Here is a 24,891-nt window from a genome sequence, read left to right as displayed (position 1 = left end):
CTCTGAATGACTGTGTGGGTGATCTAACTTGCTTCTAAGACTTTATCAGTTCTAACCCATTTCTACATGTCTAACTTTTGCTGAGAATTGGTCTCCATGATTCAGACCTGTATAATAAAGGGCTTTTATTTTTACGTATCTTCAAATGAGTATCTCACAGCTACTTCAACTTACTATATTCAGAACTGTACTCAAAATCTTTTTTCTTCATTTCAAATGTCAAAATCTATCCCTTTTGATAAACTACGGGTTTACTATCCTTTGGGGTTCAGTTTCTTCAAGAAGTGCCTGTAAACCCAATTATAGTATCACTTAACGTGAGCATTCAAAATGACAATTCTAATTTAAACATATATCAAGATTAGTAATGTTAATTATAAAAAGACAATACAAAAATCTTCCAGAGTTTTCTGTTTCAGTAAATGTAACAGAATCTACCCAGTTCAACAACATTTAGATGTAGTATTTGTCTTTCACACTTGTCTTTCTTTTTTCCTTTCAGTCCACTTATCTAATTAAATGAAAAATTACTTTGCATTTCTCTTCTAAATATCTCTTAAATCCATTTGCTTCTCTGTTAACATTGCCACCACTCTGTCCAAGACAACACAACTCTTTAATTGTGCTGGCATAGCAACTCTTCATTACTTGCCTGTTTAACCTCCAGTCTGCTTGTCTCAGTAATTAAAGTGAAATTTTATTTTATTTTATTTTAATTTTATTTTATTTTTTATTTTTGTCTTTTTGCTATTTCTTGGGCCACTCTGTGGCATATGGAGGTTCCCAGGCTAGGGGTCAAATCGGAGCTGTAGCTGCCAGCCTGCACCAGAGCCACAGCAACGCGGGATCTGAGCTGCGTCTGCAACCTACACCTCAGCTCATGGCAACGCCGGAGCCTTAACCCACTGAGCAAGGGCAGGGACCGAACCCGCAACCTCATGGTTCCTAGTCGGATTCGTTAACCACTGCATCAGGACGGGAACTCCATAAAGTGAAATTTTAAAACAATATTTTCTTTTTGCCACCCCTCCACCAATCAATTCCCATTGTTCCTGGAGAAAAATATAAGAACAAAATAAAAACCGAAGCACAAATTTGTTTATTTATTTAAAATTTTTTTTATTATTATTTACCCAATACAATTTTTTTCTCTACGGTACAGCATGGTGACCCAGTTACATATACATGTATACATTCTTTTTTCTCCCATTATCATGCTCCATCATAAGTAACCAGACATAGTTCTCAGTGCTACACAGCAGGATCTCATTGCTGACCCATTCCAAAAGCAATAGTTTGCATCTATTAACCCCAAGCTCCCAATCCATTCCACTCCCTCCCCCTTGGCAACCACAAGTCTATTCTCCAAGTCCATGATTTTCTTTTCTGTGCCGTATATTAGTTTCCAGATATAAGTGATATCATATGGTATTTGTCTTTCTCTTTCTGGCTTACTTCACTCAGGATGAGAGTTTCTAGTTCCATCCATATTGCTGCAAATAGTATTATTTTATTCTTTATTACGGCTGAGTAGTATTCCATTATGTATAGGTACCACATCCTCCTAATCCAGTCATCTGTTGTTGGACCTTTGGGTTGTTTCCATATCTTGGCTATCGTGAATAGTGCTGCAGTGAACATGGGGTGCGTGTGTCTTTTTTAAGGAGAGTTTTGTCTGGATATATGCCCAAGAGTGGTATTGCTGGGTCATATGGTAGTTCTATGTATAGTTTTCCAAGGTACCTCCATACTGTTGTCCATAGTGGAAACCAAAAAGAAACCAAAAAGACAATTTACAGAATGGGAGAAAATAGTTTCAAATGATGCAACTGACAAGGGCCTAATTTCTAAAATATACAAACAACTTATACAACTCAACAGCAGAAAAGCCAACAACCCAATTAAAAAATGGGCAAAAACCTGAATAGATATTTCTCCAAGGAAGATATACAGATGGTCAACAAGCACATGATAAAATGCTCAACATCCCTCATTATGAGAGAAATGCAAATCAAAACTACCGTGAGATACTACCTCACACCAGTCAGAATGGCCATCATTAATAAGTCCACAAATAACAGAAATTGGAGCGGGTGTGGGGAAAGGGGAACCCTCCTGCACTGTTGGTGGGAATGTAAGCTGGTACAGCCACTATGAAGAACAGCATGAAGCACAAATTTAAACCTGCTAAACTAACAAACCAATGCAAACAAAACCAAATATTTTTTAAATGAACAAAAAAGTCACATATTATCTCTCAGTTTTGCCCTGAGATAACCATACTTTTAGTTACATACGACATGCTTTAATCATGCTACTTTTTTTAGAATTCTCCTTTTTCTATTATTATGCATGTCTCAGCTTAAATAGACCTCAGAAACTTACTATCAAAGTAGATGAAATCTTAAGCGTTGATACAACTATTTATGCAAGAAAAGAAGTTCAAAATGGTCAAAAATCATTGCAATCGCATTTCCTTAAAGAAAAATTCTCTCTCGGAGTTCCCGTCGTGGCGCAGTGGTTAACGAATCCGACTAGGAACCATGAGGTTGCGGGTTCGGTCCCTGCCCTTGCTCAGTGGGTTAAGGATCCAGCGTTGCCGTGAGCTGTGGTGTAGGTTGCAGACGCGGCTCGCATCCCGCGTTGCTGTGGCTCTGGCGTAGGCTGGTGGCTACAGCTCCGATTCAACCCCTAGCCTGGGAACCTCCATATGCCGCAGGAGCGGCCCAAGAAATAGCAACAACAACAACAACAACAACAAAAGACAAAAGACAAAAAAAAAAAAGAAATATTCTCTCATTTTGTAAATGTTAAATGTTAAGGTGATCAAGTAGCTCTTGCAAGAACATTTTGCCCACCATCGAGCTCAGGGGCACCATTACTTTTCAGAGTTTGATCCCTAAACATATTAACTGATAAGGAAACCAGGAATCTTTGGGTGGTAGTTTATCTTATGCCTTGGCTCAAGAAAAATCAGGATGGATGTGAAACACACTATTATCACTGTACAAGAAAGGCTTTGAAGGAGAGCGCAAGGCAGTGGTTCAAGCAGACTGCTAAAGGGTTTTGTTTCAGTAAGTTGCAATTCTGGGAATATCAAATAAGAATAATGATAATGAAGATAATCAGAACCAGTAAAGTAACTTGGTAGAACCTCATGATTTCATAATATTTTGCAGACAAATGGCAATATTCAGTATAGACTAAAGGCAGTGATAAGAAGGTTGGTTATTATTTCTATATTTATTGATTGATTGATTAGTGAAATATTATAGATATTACTTGTTTCTTTTATAAACTATATGGCAGTTTATAAGTTTCAATGTGTTCTTGTTTTATTGCATAAGTAAAAAATAGTTAAATAAAACTTGTAAGCCAGTCACTTTTAAGGTCAAATACAATAAGTATGTGGACAATGATGTGATCATATGCAAAATGCGATTAAAAGAATTATATTCAAATAGTATATTTACTAATGATGAATTGACAAAATATCCTGAAAGAAAATCAGCTTTTCAAACTGAACCCTTTATTTCATAAGAGATGTAAATTTCTGGTGGCTCTACAAATTACAATAAACTAATAATGAGGAATATGTACATTTTAAAATAAAGTTTAACTGATAGATAAATATGATATAAGTAGTGGAATGAAAGTGTTCCATTATGTAACAGGAAAATTTTAGCAAAAGAGACACAGCCCTCAGAATGTCCTTGAACAGAAAAGCAAGTACCTGGGGCTGGAGCAAGATCTAATTAGGACTAAGTAAGATTCTGCAGTGTCTGCTATTTTTGTTTTGTTTTACTTTATTTTTGATATGTAGGAATCTAGGACTAGGTATACAGATAAAAAACAAACAAACAAACAAACAAAAAATATATATATAACAAATTGCACTTAACTCCATAAAAAATAAGGCAAATACTAGTGTATTTATTCAAATAGAATTAATGATGGTTACATTCTGTTAATTATATTATTGTGAGTTTACTAATTTGTAGTCATTGTAATATTGTAAATAGGTTTTTCTGTTTAATGGCTTTAAACATTTAGTGAATCAATAGTCCTAGGCATAACTTTAATGAACTCTTTAGGATATTTAAAGTTTTCAAATACATCTAAATATTGGACACACTTATATTTCTTTTTTGTGTATGTGGGACACGTATTTTTAGAGAAAAATCAGGGGTCACTTCATTCCTTCGTTGGGCAATTATAATATTTTTCTTTCTGCCTAAATTGGTTCTATTTTGTTTCCTCTGGACTAAGTACACACACTTCAAAATCCAATTCAGCAACACCAAATCCTTCCTGAATCAAGAAACCAAATTAACCCCTTTTTCCTCAATACTTTTGAGTACTTTATTTATAGCACTGTTTTTTAACAGATATCACACTATATTATAGCTTGTGTTATATCTTTAGTATCCTGCTAGCCAGGTTATATCTTGAAATCAAAAGTGTTATTGACTTATTGTATTACAAAGTATTTTTTAAATGCCTTACTCTCATAATATGTGTTTAAAATATTTATTAAATAATGTTTAAAGTATTTTACTATGGTAATATTTCTAGTAAATATTTTCAGGTTATACTGCTCAACAGACAACATTTCAGCTTAAAGAATAAGAAATTTGATGTACTTATTAATACAATTTTTGGTAACTGTTAAAAACTAAAACCAAACGAATAAAACAGGCCTAAATAGTGGCAAGCAGCTGTGTTGTGACATTTAAGTCATTTATTAAATTTCTTTGTTAAAAAGATCATCCTAGATAATCTAAAATTGGAGTAATTTCTACTTTTTTTGTCTTTCACATATTTTCAATATTATATTTAATGGATGATCCATCATATAATTACATGATTGCATATAAATCAAGACTACAAAATAGAGGTTCAAACTGTCCAATAAGTACTATCCATAGATGATAATATCTCCACAAAAAACATAATCACTTTGAATGTAATTCTTATAATAATAATAATAATAATAATAATATTATTATTATTACTATTATTTGGTCATAGGTGACCCAGGGCAGCTAAGAATAAAAACAAAATGATATGGTAATTACTATTGCTACACACTCTAGTCAGTGATGTCATGCATGACCTCTTTGTATAAAATAGGCTACCAAGGTTCTTTACAGTAACAACATGTATTCTCTGAAGGTTATTTGAGAGCTGCTTTGTAAATATATCTTATAAAGGAGACTGTGATTTTTATGGTTCATGGCTTCACACTTCAGTGAATCCTAACCAGTAATACATACCATGAATGCATAAATAGAACACAAAGTAAAGGGTTCATATTTCTATTATTAAAACAGTTTAATGGCAGATTCACCCAAATGATTGTTTTCAACATATAGACAACTTTCTCTCTCTCTCTCTCCCTTTTTTTTTTTTCTTCGCTTTTTACAGCTGCACCCGTGGCATACGGAAGTTTCCAGGCCAGGGGTCAAATTGGAGCTAACTATCAGCCTAAAACGACAGCCACAGAAACCTTGTCTGAGACCCATACCACAGCTCACTGCAATACCGATGCCCAACCCACTGAGTGAGGTCAGGGACTGAACTCGTGTCCTCACGGATACTAGTAGGGTTCGTTACCTCTGAGCAACAGTGGGAACTCCCTAATTTATTTTCTCTTGTGAAATAATTTGATTTAACCACAAAGTATGATACAAAGCAAACTTTCAATTAGAATAATCAAAATTTCTAAATTAACAGTGTATATTATTCAGATATTGTATTCTGATTCTTTTTAGTGGCTTTGCTCTTCTCTTTATTGCCCTATATTTTTAGTGGCTTTGCTCTTCTCTTTATTGCCCTATATTTCCTACATGAAATACAATTTGACAAGTATATTTTACTAATGAGATAAACATTTGAGAAATGAAATGAAAATCTTTTCACTTACCATGAGCTGATGAGGTTTTCTATAATTTTTGAAACTGCATTCCAAATCTCTCTGCAAAAAAAAATATATGTACATATCTACAATATCAGCTTAGTAGTGCAGATGAGATTTTTATTATTCAAGATAATATTTTTATAATATGTGAAATGACATAGCAGATATTTCTTATCTAAATCTACATCAGTCATCAGTATAACCTGTGTTTTTTTATGATAGAAGAGTCAGGTTAGTTTAATGTAACATTATCTTAAGTGATCATTGAGAGGTCTATAACGTGGAAACTACTAGCAATGTGAAAATATATTTTAAATATTTTAGAGAACCTCTTGAAGGCAAATGATAATGAGTTTAATACTGGAAAGCAGGTTATTGCTTCTCAATGGAGTGTTGGATAAGAAAAGCAAATATCTGGTTAAATGTAATGGACAAATGGAAAGCACTTTCTGGAGACCTAATGAGTATTAACATTTTAATATCTAAGAGTGTTGGAAGGAAAATAGAAATGTTGCAGCTTAGACATAAGAAAATCAAAAAATACTTGAAAGAGAAACCACATTTGATTATTTAAAAAGCTAAAAAATTGTGAAAAAAAGCATCTTTATAATAAAATCATGTTGACATACATATACACAAGTGCATACACGAGGTATGTTTGTTAGATACATATAAATATTCTAGATAACAGTGTACATTTGAAGGAGTTAATCCTCGTACTAAAATGTACAGTTTTAATGGAAAATGTGCACGGAATGTTGTTTTTTTCTAAGGATTCAAAAATGCATCAGGCCCAGTTCTTACACAGAAGAGATGGCTATTATAAGTGGGTGCCTAATACAACATATTTTAAAATTATTATAATTCATTATTTTAAAAAGATCCACTGAAATGTGAATAAAATGGTAGGGGTGGTCCTATAGGTCTAATAGTATAGAAAACTGGAGAAAGTTTTATAAACAGGTAGCATTTAAAGTATGTCTTTACAGATAAGTAGGACTACTCATTTGATAGCTAATGAGAAACAAAGATATAGAAAGTGGGAATATTTTTAGAGGTAACCTCAAAGGATCACAGTCATTTAAAATGTTCAGATGATATAGAATATATTAAATACTGGGAGAGTTAAAGTTGAATATTGAAGGATCAGACCATGAAAGGTTTCTTATTTCATATGCCATACCAAATAATATGTAGTCTGGGAAGTGTCTTGGGAGATTTTAAGTAGAAGACTCTTTTAAGCAGATCTACATATTGGATATGTTAGCACTGGGGAGAATTAATTTATGGAGACTTGCCAGATGATATGAGAATTATTTGGCAAAAACATGAGGCCCTTAATTAAAGTGTGGCACAGAACATGGAAGGAAATAATTGGTACAAAATATATTTAAGCAGGATGACCAACTTGGCAATCAAAAAGAATCTAAAAAAGAATGGATGTGTGTATATGTATAACTGAATCACTATGTTGTACAGCAGAATTTATCACAACATTTTAATCAACTCTACATCAATACAACTTTTTTTAACAAATGAAAGAGAAAGAGAATTTAAGGATAACTGCTATTACACATTTCATTTCTCAAGACAACCTAGATAACTAAGTAGATTATCAAACTTTATTTTTTATAAAGACTTATGGCCAATTAATATGAACTTTAGGAGAGTAATTTGAGTATATTTATTTTATTTTCCATACTATCATTGGTTTTAAAAGTTTTAAAGCAGCAGAATAGATTGATCAAGATAAGTTGTATGTCACTTGTGGGAGTCCCCTCTTAGAAGCAGAAGGCAAGTAGACTGGCTTTGTACCATGTAACTCCTTCTTGTCCATAATGTAAAACCTTTCAGGTGCATCTACATAATTGTTTCAAAGTGTACATTAAGCAGACAGTTTCCCACTATATCACATATATATTCTATATTCACTGTATCATATGTATAATCCAGTGCACATGAAATGTATATATGTGATACATATGTATGCACATATATGTGTATATATATACATATATATACATAAATGTATGTATGTATGCATATACACAGACATTACTATGGTCAGTTAGTCTTCATACACTAAGGCATGTGTACATATACATATAAGGCATGCATATGTGTATACACCCTATAAAATTTATATATAAATTAATATATTAAATCCCTAAAGATTTAAACAGATAGTTCCTCTGTGGGGTTAAGTTACTTCTAAGTCACAAATTAGAGCAAATGTTTACTGTCAAACTAAAATCATGCCTCAGCTCAGACTCTGTTAGTATTGCTCAACTATTCTATACAATAAAGCATGACATCATCCCATTTCACTGTTAAATATTTGAAATTAGATTTGTTTATTCATAACTGTTAGGATATAATACTTTTTTATATTCAGTTATTACACCCTTTCTATATTTTGGGTGAATGATATTCATTACACAAAATTTCTAGTAAAGAGTATACTGTTTCATTTTTATCTATATTTATTGTTAACTGTAATGCACATAATTCAGATTAATCCAGTTTGGTATAATTTTATGGGGGCCACTCACAAGAGGGAAAATTGAATTATTCTGTCAGATGAATCAAGCATCATGTTATCTGGAGACTACGTGGAACTAATAGTGCAAGAATCCTTTTACCACTTTATGCCTATAGGTCAGCCAATTCCATTGTGTGAGGGTTTTTTCATTTGTTTTTTTCTAATCTTTTGCAACTAGGCCAATACTTTTTAATTATGTTCACAAATTCATTTTTCTTAAAATAGATTAAGCTTGAATTTTCAATATATGATTGATAAATGTACTAAAAAATATTTAGAAACACTCATTAACCAGGAAAACTATTAATAAGCAAACATCTCAGCTAAGTGTTTATCACCAGCCATTAAATGAGAAAAGCGATAGCAAGTTTCAAAGAATATTTTGTGTAAGTGATTGCTCAGATTAAATTCATGGGGAAAATCATACCTGTCTCTTCCAAATATGAGCACAGTAATCCTTGATATATTTAGTGAGTGAGTGATTCGTGCTATCTTGTTTCGAAAGGAAAAATCACTTGATTAATTTGATGACCACAATCATTACACTTATTGGGCTTTTATGTTGTAATCTTGCTTTAAAAAGCATCATTACATGATGTAGTTGTTCATTTCATCTTAAATAACATAGAGCAATGCAGAAATTGAGAGCAGAACAACCATGAATGTAAATAAAACCTATTCAAAGTTAGAGGAAGCTGCTGCTTTATATTTACTTCTGAAAAAGGTATATAATTTAGCATAAATATTTAAGAAAAAATTGAGTGTCTTTTAAATAATGCTGCATTTGTGAGATATGCTATTTTATAATTCAGTTAAATTCCATATGAAGGATTTTTAGCTATCCACAAGTATTTGATAATTGCTCATTTATAAATAGGTTCAAAATTATATATATTTTCTAATTAACATTCAGTTCCTATTCTTCATAGTTTGATTATTTTTGAAAATTAAATAACCAATTTCTTTTCCATTAGATGTAATTACTTTCTTTTCTTAAGAAGTTATAAGACTAAATATGCCTGAACATTCATTTTTAATAATTTGGTATGACTTGTATATTGTTTGAAACATATATAGTGTTAAAGTAATTAGGAAACTTGTTTTAGTCTGTTACTCAGCTCTATATCTGATAAACATAGCAACATGCTGAATCTGTATTACAAATTTTAAGAAGACTTTTAACAGTAGAGGCAAATTATAGAAGACAAGGATTAGCCAGTATCATTGCCTGGGGGCACATTCATCCTCCTTAGTATAATATCAGTCATGTTTTAGGAGGACATGATTCTATGATGAAAGTGTTAGAATTAAAACAAGAACCATTTTAGCATTAGTCCTAGGAATATCTAAATCTTTTCTTTTGTAGTTAAAAATAAGGGTTTTATATTTGACTTGAACTACTTACTTGACATATTTGATTTGTTATGAGTATCCAAACCTGTCAGACTTAATCTAAGAGAAAATAAATATGTAAATTACATAGAGAACATTGATACAAATGTGAGAAATAAAATTTTAATATGTACCATTGCCATCCTTTAAAAATACATTATTTCCATGATCATTTAAGTGTTGTAGGATACTCAACAAAGTCAATGATTTTTACTGAAAACACATATTCAGTTCACAGCAAGGATAGAAACTGTTTTTAGATACAATACATCCAATGTTTTTATTTAGTTCAGTGTAAAAAGCATATCTATTCATGTTTGACTTAGATAAAATATGGAAAAATTCAAGAAGAGTTACCAATAGCGTATTTCAAATTTCAATATGCCACCACATATTTAAAGCATGAGAAACATGCTTTAAAAATTTAGTAAAAAATTATTCACTTATGTATTTCCAATGTATATCTGTGTGTGTTTGCATACGTTGTATGAGCTAAATTAATTGCAGATTTTGTGTGTGGTATTTAAATCCCAATTACAAAAATATGTTCATATCATTTATTGGCTCTGAAAACATATGGTATATATTAGCCATTATATGTTTAAATAAATCTTTATTTTGTGAGAAAAAATATTGGCATGCATTAATTGCATCCATGATGAATTGAATACTTAGGGATTTAAACAACCACTTAGGTTTATTTTAGAATTATAGCTTTAAGTGTTAAAAATGATCTTCTGATATTTTCTTTTGTTGTAGAACTGGATTTGTTTAAGCCCTTTTATGTCAGCCATAAGGCATTTTGGGGTTATTTTTCAATAACTTTTTATAGAATAATAATGTAATAATAATAATAGACACATCCTGTGTCTTTTAAAAATCATGACTAATTTCCTGTGGTGATCCTTGTTTCCATGAGAAAAATCCCCATCAGAGTCTAACTTCTTTTTTCCCTCCCTTCTTTCCTCCCTTTCCTTCTTTTCTTTCCTATTCATCTATCAAAAATACTAACTAAATTAAATGCATTGTATTGAGTACATTTGCTTGGGCTTGTAAAGTAAGAGAAAATATGTAATTTATTTTAAAAGGTTTTCAAGAGAATTTACTGTGGATAATATTTTCAATTACACATAAATTTAAATAAAAATTCAAATAAATAATTTTTTAGACTTAAACTACTGTAAAGGAAAGTTAACTATTTGAATAAAATGATAGAAACTCCTTAAAATCTGACTTGGAAACTACCTCATTAGATTTTAACAAGTAGATTTTTTTTAGTACCCATTCACTTTAGTCATATACAAACATAAGGCTTTCAGAGCACAAATACTTAACCAGATTTTGCTTTCCCCAAGCAGTTCATAAAGAAAAAATACTGTTAACATTATAGTTTAGTTATTGTCTATATATAATATTCTCTCATTGTTAAATGAACAAATGGGGATAAAAGTTAAATTTCAGAACACAAACATACCACACAATAGTAGTAAGTAATTCTGTGCTTTTCTTAGACTAAAATATGAGTATATGCTCACAGCTTCTCCCAGCAGGATAGCATCTCTTCTTAGCCCTGTCTCACTCCAGCTCATTTTCTCTTTAGGAGGCCATAAGTGCTTCCACAAAACTGGACCTCCAGAGCAGGACAAGGCTTGAGGTTGTATTATATGGGTCTCCATTGGTAAGTTAGTAGTTTTGTTTTTGTACAGAGCCTTGTGGGTCAGTTTAAGGTTGTTTAAAAAAAAAATTGGTAGGATGTCAGAGATCATAAAGTCAGAATGAGATCAACAACACAGGATAAACCAGAAGTATATCTGACCCTCCTATTAAATACCTAATCCGAACTATTATTCTTATTAGTTATTATTAGTTCAGCATCCAAACTTAAGACTGAATTTTTTTTTTTTTTTTGGTCAATTTAGGGGCACACCTATGGCATATGGTTCCCAGGCTAGGGGTCCAGTCAGAGCTACAGCTGCTGCCCTACGCCAGAGCCACAGCAATGCCAGATCCAAGCAGTGTCTTCAACCTACACCACAGTTCACGGCAATGCCAGATCCTTAACCCACTGAGCAAGGGCAGGGATTGAACCTAAAACCCCATGGTTCCTAGTTGGATTTGTTTTCCCATGCCAGGATGGGAACTCCCAAGCCTGAATATTTTGATTTGTGTTCTCGTGGTTGCAACGTGGGCCCTTTACATTGGCAATATCGTAGCTTAGACATTCTCATTGTGGTTTTCTATTGCTAAGTGGCTTGTGGTAAGTAATTTTCTGATAAATAAAGACGACCTTCTAAATCCTTCCTTATGCAGTCATAAGAACAAAGGCTCTTTTATCTCAGTGACACATCCAGTAATTCAGTCCACAAAGAGAGAAGAATAACCAGCCCTCATATTACAGGGCAGGATATTTAAGTATTTGCTGTACATGTGGTGGAATTTATTTCTTTAAAACCATTGCTTAGCTCTTGCTGGGTAACTGGGATAAAAGCATGCTCGTATTGAAGAATGTTAGCTAGTAGAGTGTAAGCTCATTCTGTGAATAAGCATGGCATCCATGAGAAAGTTATTCTGTTATTTTTTAGAGTCTGTTGTCCTTATTTTGTTTGTGTTCCCTATGCCCTTTAATTAAAGATGCTGCTCTTTCTCCCCCCATTGACTGGATTATCCCCTCAAAGTTGCATCTAGTGGGAACTAGTCTAATCATTTGCTACAGTGAGAATGGGTACTAAACTCTTATAACTGCAACTCTTGCTTTCTATTAAGTTAAATTTAGCAGCATATAAAACGCTATTGTGGAAGAAAAATAATGTATTGGGGAAATAAAAAGAAATTAAAAAATAATTGTGGGAGTTCCCATTGTGGCTCAGTGAAGTGAATCAGACTAGTATCCATGAGGATGCAGGTTCAGTCCCTGGCCTTGCTCAGTGAGTTGGGGAACCAGTGTTGTAGCTTGGATCCTACATTGCTGTGGCTGTGGTATAGGCCAGCAGCTGCAGCTCTGATGTGACCTCTAGCCTGGGAACTTTGATATGCTTTGTTGTGCTGCCCTTAAAAAAAAAAAAAAAAAAAAAAAAAAAAGAGACACACACACAAAAAGAATTTCAAGACAGTAGAAGCATTAACTTCTAACCCAAACACAGGGTCCTCCTGTAAATGGGGCATTGTGACTGCACAGGTCAAAATGGCTATTAAAACTGGCTGTATACTCACCCCATCCCTTTTATTTCTAGCCTCTTAATTTTCTTTCATCTTATTCACATCCCTTAATGACACATGGTGTGTGTTATATACACATTTATTTATTACCAGTTTATCCCTAGTTGTAAGACCAAAGAAATTGGATTTTGTTTTTCTACTGGTACAGTCAGCATTTCAAACAGTGCCTGAAAGTTGCGGACAATCAGAAAATATTTGTAAAAAAAAAAAATGTAGATTAAAAAATTGAACTAATAAGAAAAAAACTTCTAAATCTCACATTTGCATTACTATTGCTCCCTATTCTACCATTATTGGGAAAATTCATAGTGGAAAGAGGTTATTTTTAAGGATTAATGATAATTTAATGTAAAACATTGTAGTTAGCTTTCTTCATAATTCTGGTTAAAACAATATTTTAATAATACATTAGCTGAAAATTATTTTATTTAAAAGCTCTGTCTCACTTTGGATAGAAATCTGAAATTACACATTGTTATAAAAGATTTAAAAATGTCTTCTACTGACATTCAAATGTAAAGTTTCAGGCAAGATTTTATTTTAACTTTAAAAATTGAAAAGATGTGAGTACTGCAATAGAGTGTAAAGTGACACATTCAATTCCCATCAGACTCCAATCTTACAGATCATAGCTGTAGGGCATTTTTATTAACTTCGCTTGAATACTTCTCTTCTGTTAGTTTTAGTCTTTGTGAAAGTTTCTAATTTCATAAGAAAGTAAACCTTTCAGTATTAAAGTGAGTAGACTATATGCTTTCTATCAATCCCTTAAGTAATATATTTCTCAAGTTTCTGAATAATTATGACCTTGGAGATGAGGAGAAACCCAACAATCTACAGGGATTTAAAGCTTTTAGAGTCTTATACCCTTGGTCTGGTTGAATGTCCCCATGGCAAATCTCCTTGTGGTCTGAATGAAGATGAAACATGTCCTACATTAGAGAGTGATGCCTCTGCTATTTTCTACCAAGTAACAATGAAACAACAGCATAATTCCAATTTTTATGACTATTTTATCATGTAAAATTTAATACAGTAAATTTATAAATATTATGCAATGTTATATTCATAAAATTTTATAAATTCATTAATTTTATATATATTAAATCAATTAGAATTTCTCTTGTTTGTATGCTATTATTCGTAGCAAAGTTTTAAGGAGTAGTCAGGTAGAAAAATGGTTAGTTTGTCAATATATGTATGTGTGTGTATATATATATATATATATATATATATGTAAATGTATATACATAAGGCAAATACATTTGTTTCAAAATCTCAACTTGCTGAAACAATAATATGATTTGGTCTTCTTACCTTTCCAGTAACAGTTATCAACAATATTCTGTTGAACAACTTCTTTTTTTTTTTCTGGTAAATAATAGATCACCTTTATCAATATCAAAATCTGCTTCCAATAACTGCCTATATAATATTGATTATATTGTCTATTATAGTTTAGGTAACAGATTTAGTGTCTATGTAAAATATTAATATAATATCTTAATCCCATTTTTTCTTCCTGTAAAGGCTGGACATATGGTCCCAATAGCTCTCAGTGGAATAAAAGAGACATTCTATGTTTTATCCTTACTTCCTTGCCTCGTTCTTCTTGGTCCTCAGTTGCGATGAAAGAAAAATGTGTTTATTGTTTGTTTGCTTCCCTAACACAGCTGCTGCTTCTCGATAAAGCATTGGTCAAGGATTTGTTTTCTCTGTATGACAAACTTATAAAAACTAGCTCTCACATAAGCATACATTACTGATTTTTGAAGGGCCTGAGGAAGGCTTCACTCACAGGTTCTGGTACAGGAGGAGTGCCCAGGGCTTAGCTACTAACAGACATGCATGGCCACTTTTGTTGTGTTTGGAATTCATGTTCTCCTTATCTGGTATGTGACTCTCAGGCAAGACCATTGAAAACCAATAAACCTACACCCATGTTCATTTAACTCTCAGAAAAAAACTATGTACCTCTCATCCATTGAACATTTGCAATGCAGGCAGCTCCACTAGGACTTTCTTTCTCAGCTCAGTTCTCTGTCCTCATTTTTCCATATATCAGCATTTTTCAGATGACTAGTCATCACCAGTGCCTTGTTTACCATTAGGGGCTGTTGAGTGAGTTCCATTTTATGCAGTTGAGAGTGATAGCAACTGGATAATGAGTCCCTTCCTAATAGAAAGAGTAAGGCTAAAGGATCAGTCCTTTTGCATAATTTCTACATCCATATCACTCTAATAGAAGATTTATTTCTTATTGTCTGAAATGATCCCAGTTTTTGATATCCTACTAATAGTATTCCTTTAACTCTGTCATGGAGAATTTAATCATTTGTTCTCAATATAGCGTTGTCACCACTGTAATCCCTTTACTTTTAACACAAAAGAGCATTAAGATGTCTAAAGTGATTTTATTTATCATCACCTGTAAAAACCTGACAGTTCCATTTACCTGGTGATTTCATTCAGAATTAAGCATAATAAATTCATAAAATAGAGGACATTTTAAAACAGTAACAAAAGTAATATATGTATACCCTTGAGTGTAGTTTTGTTGTAAGTAACGACAGAGTATAAATAGTTATGTAATAAATTACGCAAAAATCTTATTGAAAATCACAGCCAGCATCATAAATTCTCAAGGAAGAAACCCAGTCCAATACTAGACAAAGATACCTAACTGTAATTTTATGTTTGGAGGGCAACACAATAGACCCTCATTTCAGTGGCACAAAGAGAAAAGCTATATTCCTTAGATTCTTGTTCATTGCCCTGCTTCTGCTATTTATAGTTTTTGACTTAATTTCTTTTTATTTTATCTCTGGTTATAAAGCCAGGGGTTAGCATTTTAATATTACTTAACAGCTGAATAATGTATTAGTTTCAGCATAAGAAACATATGTCAATTTATTTATTTATTTATTTATTTTGTCTTTTTGCTATTTCTTTGGGCCGCTCTCGCGGCATATGGAGGTTCCCAGGCTAGGGGTCCAATCGGAGCTGTAGCCGCCGGCCTACACCAGAGCCACAGCAACGCGGGATCCGAGCCGCGCCTGCAACCTACACCACAGCTCACGGCAACGCCAGATCGTTAACCCACTGAGCAAGGGCAGGGACCAAACCCGCCACCTCATGGTTCCTAGTCGGATTTGTTAACCACTGCGCCACGACGGGAACTCCATACATATGTCATTTTAAAGTATGGTTATTATTACTGAGAATTGCATCTTGGTTATGAATATGATGTTAACGATCTAAAACTAATCAGATAAACTAAAAATAGTTACTTAGCTCTTTTATTTACGGGCCAAGGTTTACACAAACTAAGTCCATTAAAAAAACTATTGGCTATTTAATAATATGTGATGAAATAACATAGACATAGAAGCAGCTAAAATAAATATTACTTAAGCTTCTAAATATTTATGAAATTTAATGATTTTCTATTCATATAATCAGAGCACTTTGTCTCTCACTGTGTTTTTAATTAATACAATTGTTTTCTTTTTATGGGTTTTATAACTTGACCCATCTACTTTTACCACAGATCGAAATAACACCTTGATTCAAATTTATGGCAACAGAATAAAATTATTTTTGCATTTTCACATACCTCCGTTTAAAATGTTGTCATAATATCTCTAGATCCATTAAAATTAAAATCTGTAAGCTCACATTTCATTGTGTGCCATTATGTACCGAAATTATGATAAGCAATAAAACAATTATTTTTAAAATATGAAAATTCAAATTAAATATTTATCTCAGTGAAATACTAACTGGGTTGTAGATTCAAATATTATTTTAATGTAAAATGGTATTACAATCAAATAGCATTTGCTAATTATTAATAAGCTGATTATATGCACTTGTATATGTAAATTTTAAGCTCCTTCATTCTGTTATGTTATAATCACAGAATGAAAATATGACTTAATCAATTACCCTACATAATTTAGAGATTATACTTTCCTTAGTCATTACAATGTTCTCTTTTTTACCCCAGAGTATGGAAACAAAAAAAAAAAACTTTCTAATTAGTCTTTAAGTAAGTAGAAATTAAATAGCATGTTCTTTTCAACCCCTGAAGATTCTAATTAATGAGGTTCTGCCCTCTAAGGGATTATTCCTTTAATGCATGGGGGAAAAGAAGACAAACAGAAATAAAATTTAAAACTTTACTAGATGTAAGGTTATTGAAAGGAATTCAATCACCCATTTAAAATTTATATTGGAGTTCCCTTGTGGTGCAGAAGCTTAAGGATCCAGCTTTGACGCTGTAGCAGTCTGGGTCACTGCTGTGGCACATGTTTGATCCCTGGCCTCAGAACTTCCACCTGCTCTGAGTGTAGCCAAAATAAGTAAATAAATAAAATTTATATAGAGAGTCTAATCGAATCAAAATTTAAACAACATACTAGAGCCTATAACCACATTTAAAATTCTCTTGGTTCTCTCTGGATACCTTTCTGGGAGTGCTTTTCTTATTATAATATGCAAGCAGATAATTCATCTTATATTAAAATCAGAAGTTATTTATTTTCAAACAGTATTGTGCATATAAAATAAAAATCTAAAAGTGGTGTGAAATGTCAGTTAGATTATTTTGTTTGGTGAATAAGTGCAAATTGAAAGATATACTAATGCAGTTTTAACTAGATATTTGTGTATGATCAGAAAAATTCAGGCTAAAGGTTCATACAGCTGTTGTTATTGTGAGATACTTTTACTTTTAGTTTGATTGTAATGATTCTAGCCCCTTTACGAACAAAACAAAAATATTTATAGTTAAAGTTAAGGACTTATTAAGCATGAAGGAAATGAGTCTAATGAAATGTACTTATAGTTAAAGTCAAGGACCTGTTATGCATGAAGGAAATGATGAGTCTAATTAAATGGAATGCCATTTTAAAAATTAAATTTTATTTTGCTCTCTAAGCATAATATTTCTAGGTAGAGAATAAAAAGAATCATAAAAAAGATCATTGAGATCTATTGTTAGTAACAGACTGTGATTGTACAGAAAATCAGACTTCTGTGATTAACCAGAAAAGGAGACTTCTATTACTGCAACAGTGTAGGTCAGAGTCAACTCAAACAAAAATCTAATAATAAGAAATCATGAGGAAAATTATAAAATAATTAAATTAAATGAAAAACTTATAAAATGAAGTAAAATCAGTGTTCAGAGGGAAATTTATAGTGCAGAATCTTATATTAAAAAAGGAGAAAGGGAATTCCTTTGTGGTGCAGTGGGCTAAGGATTTGATATCGTCACCGATGTGGCTCTGGTTGCTACTATAGCACGGGACCAGTCCCTGAGCTGAAAACTTCCACATGCTTCAGGTGCAGTAAAAAACAAACAAACAAAAACCAAACCAACAAACATGGAGGGAGGTCTTAAATCAATAACCAAGCTTTTACAGTAGGAGAATTGGCAGGGATTGGGAGTAAAGGAAAGACAGAAAAATAAATCCAAAGCAAGATAAGATTTAATGAAGTTAAAATAATTTGACTAGATGAGAAATTTGAGTACTAATATTCTTAGAAATATACCAATCTATATATACCAATATACCTCTTCTGAATTTGCCTCAAGATCTTGGTATTCTAACAAACAATACATAATTTGGCTTTTTAAAAACTCAGTTTCTATACTCTACATCTGATCAAAAAATCTTAACATCATTATTACTAGTGCATATTTTTCAGTTTAACATTTTGTGCTTTGAGACTATTATCTTCTGACACCAATGTCTATTTACATAGCATCTTCTCCTTTGAAAGAGTATCTTGTGATTTTTGAAAATATGATTATAGCTTTTTCTATCAAATTATACTCTGATATATTTTTACTAAGAAATCTGTAAGGGTATATCATTGGTCTTCCAGACTGAGACACACTTACACAGTTTCTACCTTTATCAGACTACTGAAGTACTAGAAATAAATGAGTTCTTAAAACTGTTTGACCAAAATGTGTTGAGGCAAAACTTAAGTGGCTTAAATTTTTTCTTTTACTCTAAATTTATACTATACGGTCTTCAGACAGAATTGAACAAAGCAGTAAATAAATAAATAATTTTATAATGCATACACATTTGTAATAGGAAGCAACACGAGGTTACTCACCCAATCTATCAAGCCAAATCATTAGCAATACATATCTCTGATGGCAATGTTTCATGTTACTGCAAGGCTTATATGAGGTGTTCCCTTAGGATTTATACCCCCATGAGTTAAGCTCATATAATTTAGTCTATAAACCATTCTCAGATAAAACCAACGACCTCTGCCATTTTGCTATTCCAGTAACATTTTTTTCAGATTACCGAACAATAAAGGGAACATTTCTTTAGAAAAGGACACTTTTCTTTTTTCTTTTTTTTTTTTTTTTTTAGGGCTGCATCTATATCATATGGAGGTTCCAGTCTAGAGGTTGAATCAGAGCTGCTGGCCTACACCACAGCTACAGCAATGATGGATCCTTAACCCGCTAAGTGGGGCCAGGGATTGAACCTGCATCCTCACGGACACTAGTCGAGTTTATTACCACTTAGCCACAGTGGGAACTCCAAAACACCTTTTAAATTAATATTGTAAGGACCCACAAGGTCCCTCTGATCATCTATATCATAATCTAAGACTCAGAAAGTGTTCTACTCAGAAAGTCCATCATTCTATAAAAGTTATCTGAACTAACCAATAACTCAGAGTACCAGTCTCTGTTATATCTGGTCATGAGCCAGCCTTGTAAATATAAACATGGTCAAAGAAACAGTGTGACCTTGAGTACTTGAGACAGATTCACTGTAAGTCATCCCAAAGGAAGATGACTCATTTAGGAAAGGATTCAGCTATTTTTGGGTCAATTTAAAGGTGACCTTTAGTACTTACAAATGACTAAATGTTTTTCAGCTGCTTTAAAACCCAGTAAAATATATAATAAAATCACCTCCCAAATTATACAGAGATGCAAACAAGGTTTTAACACTTTTGCTTAACATGATGTAGACAAAAAAGAAACTTAACATAATGTAGACAAAAAAGAAAACAGATTAGAAATAAACAAAATAATATATAACCAAATGATAATTTTATAATTACTTTTTTTTCAGAATGTTTTATAGACATTATGAATCCCTGAGTTAAATAATTGTTTTTATTAGATTAATTGATAAAATGCTGAATAAAATACGCCTATATAAAACATATAGGAGTTCCCATTGTGGCTCAGGGGGTTAAGGACCCAACATTGTCTCTGTGAGGATGAGGGTTGGACTCCTGGCATCTTTTAGTGGGTTAAGCATCTGGGGTTGCCACAATCTGTGGCAGGGGTTGCCGATATAGCTTTGATCCAGCATTGCTGTTTTTGTGGCACTGGCCAGCATTTGTAGCTCTAATTTGACCCTTAGCTCAGGAACTTGCATATGTCACAGTTATCACTGTAAAAATAAAAATATATGTTCATACACACACACACACACACACATATACCTATGTATAATACACGTGTTTATATATGTATATATAAATGTATACATAGATTTGATGTATGTAAACACATTATTTATGCAGATTTAGTTATATACATATATTTATATTGGTTATTTGCCCATATGATCATATTTTTTTCTTGTTCTTTCTTCTATTCTTTCTATTGTTTTGATTGTTTTCTCTCGTAATGTATAGGTTCCTACACAAATACCGTTGTTCTAATTTCAAACATTTTCCCAAATATTGCATTAGTCTATTGCATGAGATCTCTAATTAGTCAAAAATAAGCTTGGAATTCCCCTTATGGCTCAGGGGTTTAAGAACCTGACATTTTCTCCGTGAGGATTTGGTTTTGACCCCTGGCCTTGCTCAGTGGGTTAAGGATCTGGCATGGTCGCAAGCTTCTGCATAGGTTGCAAATGTGGCTCGGATCCCGTGCTGCCATGGCTGTGGCTTAGGCCTCCAGTGCAGCTCTGATTTGTCTCCTAACTTGAGATCTTCCATATGCTACAGGTATGCCATAAAAAGAAAAAAAAATAAGCTTGCCTTATACAAGTATACAAATACCATCTTATACATGTGTAAAGATTAGATTTCCAACGTTCATTATGCCTCAACTATTAACCTCATTCAGTGTTATTCCTTTTCAGTTGATCTAAGCCCCAAAAGCCATTAAGTGAAATTTTAGAAAGCTTGTCATTCTAAGGACTTCAAATTTTGAAAATATTTGACTGATCTAAATTCATTATTAACCTCAATTATTACATTTAATCCTTGGACTTTTGTCTCAAAATAAATGATTAGAAAGTTGATACTAGGGTTAAAGTCCCATCGTTTAACCCTAGAATGTGGAAACAGTTGTGAACATTACTTCGGATGCCTTGTGGAAAGGTATCTCCACTGTATTTAATCCTATATCAGTTGATATATTTGACCAGAGTATTATGTATGATGCAAAACTCTAAATTTTTTATTTTATATGTTGACTTATCATAGTAGAAATTTCTATTCCCTAAGTATGGTACTTGTATTTCCTAAATGCTGTCAAAGTATTAACTGTATCAGTAGTAATTGTGCAGTGCTAAGAAAATCAATTCCAGTCAGGATAAACTGAGCCAAATATTTATTTAATATGGATAACTACTTCACTTCCAGTATCACCTTTCTAACATTATAATAAGTATAGTAATGGTCTCTGGGAGCAGAATTGACCTGACTCTGTGGCAAAGCCCTGGCTGGAATTGTAGTATTTACAGTGTGAGCTATATCATAGGAATCACCTGCATGATTCCATATAGATTAAGTGCCCTATAGAAAAATTTTTTTCTCAAATGGAAGGTCCTAATAGTGTTGAAATAAATTTCTTCTTCCCAGAATGCCACGTTAGCAAACCAATATTCCGTGCTGTTATAAATGCTTTGCTTGACCAGAAACATAATATTTTCAATCAGCCAATCCCCAAATGCCAGCCCAACTCTGAGTTGTTTTTATTTCCTTGTTTTTCACCCTAGATAAGGTTGGTTATGTAGTCCAAAACAATCAGATATTTTCTATTTTTTTATTCTGTGTTCTTTCTGTATTCTTATTTTTAAAAAGCCTTCTGCCTTATTTTGCTGCGCTCTTTAGAGGAGTTGAATAAAAGTTTGTTTATATCACCTAAATTTTCTTTATGAATTCTTAACAGTTTTTGGTCAAGAGGAAAGGATCTGCATCCAGCTATTAATGGCCTGCAAGAGGATACTCACAGGCAAGACGCCTCTAAACACTTTGAGCTCAGTCTTCCTCTGGGTAAGTCTCTCTCAGATTTGAGCTCCACGCCCTTGTGTGCAGCTCTCTGATCCAAACAATTTTTTTTAAAAAAGATTATTCCCAGAAAGATTCTGGGGGCCCTCCTCAGTGGTTTTCAGATATTTAGGGATTAGAAGAAAGGAATCCAATGTCCACAAAAGGTGACAGTGGTTAAGGGACGCACAAATTCTGAGGTAAGTCCACAGCATAAAATGAAGGGGGACTTGGGGAAATACATTAAGATAAGAAATGTGAATTGCTTGGACCATCAAATTTAAAATCTAAGTAGGCAGAAGTCAGGCTATTAAAAGTTATTATGGCATCTGCAATTATAAAAAAATTTGTGGAACAAATTACAGATCTATCACTAAAGGTAATCCTGTGAGCCAGAGCTGCACATTTCATAATCACTGATCACGTACTTAAACACTGTTAGAGCACCTGTCACCTAACTCTGACTCTGAAGCTGGGATCTAGGGTAAGGGTCTGAAACAAGTTAGATAGACAGATATGGTTAGAAGTCTAGTTTGTTAGGACGAGGGAGATAGTAAATAACAATTATTTTATTTACAGAGCTATGATTTACAGATTCCCCGTAAGTCATAGCTTGCAGATTATCACTCTGGATGATAATCCCAGGGTCAAAGAGTTGACAACTTTGCCAAGTTTGAGATCTCTTCAATTTTCATAGACATATTTTTTTCTATATGTTCTTGGAAGTCCCTTCTTTTCTGAGTTTTGAATATACAAGCTATGTGTCATTTGTCACTATTTATGAGCAACTTGTGAAAATTTACTGAGTGTTTATAGAAATACTGGCTGGATAACATGACAATCACAGCACCAGAACATTTTTCAGAAGACTTGAATTTCAAACTTGTCTTATATCTAGTTCCGCAACTATGCATTCATATTCTTATTTTAGTTGCAGGTAAAGACTGCTTTGTATAATTTCCCCTTTAATTCCTCCTTTATCAAAATACCTTAATAGTTCTGCCTTCAGAAATCAAGATATTCTGACATGTACTATAGTATTCCAGAAGTTATTACCCATGCCTTTTTAGAGTTTATGAACTAGATGATCTCTAAATCTGGTTTCCGAGTGTGACTTTATGTTTAAATCATTATAACTGAAGCAGCCAAATTTTTATAAACCTTTTCCAGTTATGTAACTTAGCACTTCATGGTTGTTGTTTTGTTAATTTTTATGACTCACCATTAATTTAACTGAGCGTTTCCTATTTTAAAAATAGCCATACTTTTTAATATGAAGATATCAAGTATTAATGCATAAGTCTTAGGTAATTGTGGAAATGAAAAAAACTTTATATGTACATGTATGTATATTTATAGAGACAGACAGTTTATTTAAGATCATCCAAACAATGGATTTTTTAAAGCAATTATCTGCTATACCTCAAGAAATAAACTGAATAAAATAAACTATCAGGTCAAAATGGTAATGTATCCATTTGTTATAGACAAATATGTTATACTGAGAAAATTCTGTAGCCAGTTTTTCCTTTTTTCTTATTTTTTTTTCAATAAGAAATCTTATAAAATAGTTTACCCAGTTATTTACCTCCAGAGAAAACATGCATGTTTGGTAGATGTGCATATTTAATCTTCTTAGAAACTTTATACCTCATTTTAAAATATTAAGAAGTATAATGGTTACATATCACTGTTGATTTTTTTTAATAAATAAACTGGGCCTCTGAGAAAATAAATAACTAAGCATATAAAACTACTAAATGACAACTCTAGAACTTGAACTAAGGTCTTTGGGGCTTGGGGTTCAGGTATACTACCAGTAGTGAGGAGTAACTCTTAAAAAAAATAAATTCCATGTAGAAAAATATGGTTGTTATTCTAGAGATGTCCACATTAATTTCAAATAATCTAGGATTTTAGTACCTACTCTTGCTTTAACTACCTATGAAGCAACCAGATACATTCCTTGTCCTCATAATACTTCTCTCATCCCCTTATTTTATTGTGATTAATCCTTAGTTACCTGATCTACATGAGATTATAAGCATATAACCAAAATAATATCTGGAAATTTTCCAAATTATATTTTCTAAATAAGTCTTTTCTACCTGGTAAAGAAGATCATGTCTGGCACAAAGTAAGCAAAATTCATGTAAAAACAAGATATAAGTTAATTTGAGAAGATAAAAATTCTGAAAAATATGGACACTTTCAAAGTGTAAATTCATATATTAGTATAGAGAAGTCTTTCATGTTTCATCTTCTGTAATGTATTAATAAGTGAAAATCACAATATAGCATATACCAAGACATAATCATAGTGCATATATCACTCTCCACACGAGAATCCCGTTCAATGTAGCTTTTCTTCCGTATAGCACTCAGGTTCTATTTTCTCTGTGACATTTTTGTGACTAAAATAACAAATCTTTTTCTGACATCCTATAGCCTTTATTGTGCTAACAAATCATTTGACATTTACTTTATACTTACTGATTGATGAAAGCTCCTTAACTCTGTCTGCTTGGATTTACTACAT

The 24,891-nt window shown here is 32.6% G+C and overlaps 1 protein-coding gene across 1 annotated transcript in view; it reads left to right on the top strand.

Annotated features, from left to right (window-relative positions):
- The window catches only part of SLITRK6 (SLIT and NTRK like family member 6), a 389,468-nt gene that overhangs the window by 31,529 nt on the left and 333,048 nt on the right, over positions 1-24,891 (top strand). The window contains exon 2 of the mRNA XM_084982479.1: positions 22,255-22,358. The gene's annotated coding sequence lies outside the window, so the exon portion shown is untranslated. The remainder of the gene's footprint in view (positions 1-22,254; positions 22,359-24,891) is intronic.

This window comes from Sus scrofa, chromosome 11, assembly GCF_054392235.1.
Source record: "Sus scrofa isolate SSC_HxYL_T2T_F1_AM1 chromosome 11, Sscrofa_HxYL_maternal_Yorkshire_Landrace_v2.0, whole genome shotgun sequence".
NCBI classification, from domain to species: Eukaryota; Metazoa; Chordata; class Mammalia; order Artiodactyla; family Suidae; genus Sus; species Sus scrofa.
Note: the sequence above shows the minus strand (reverse complement) of the source record. Positions and strands in the feature narration are given on the sequence as shown.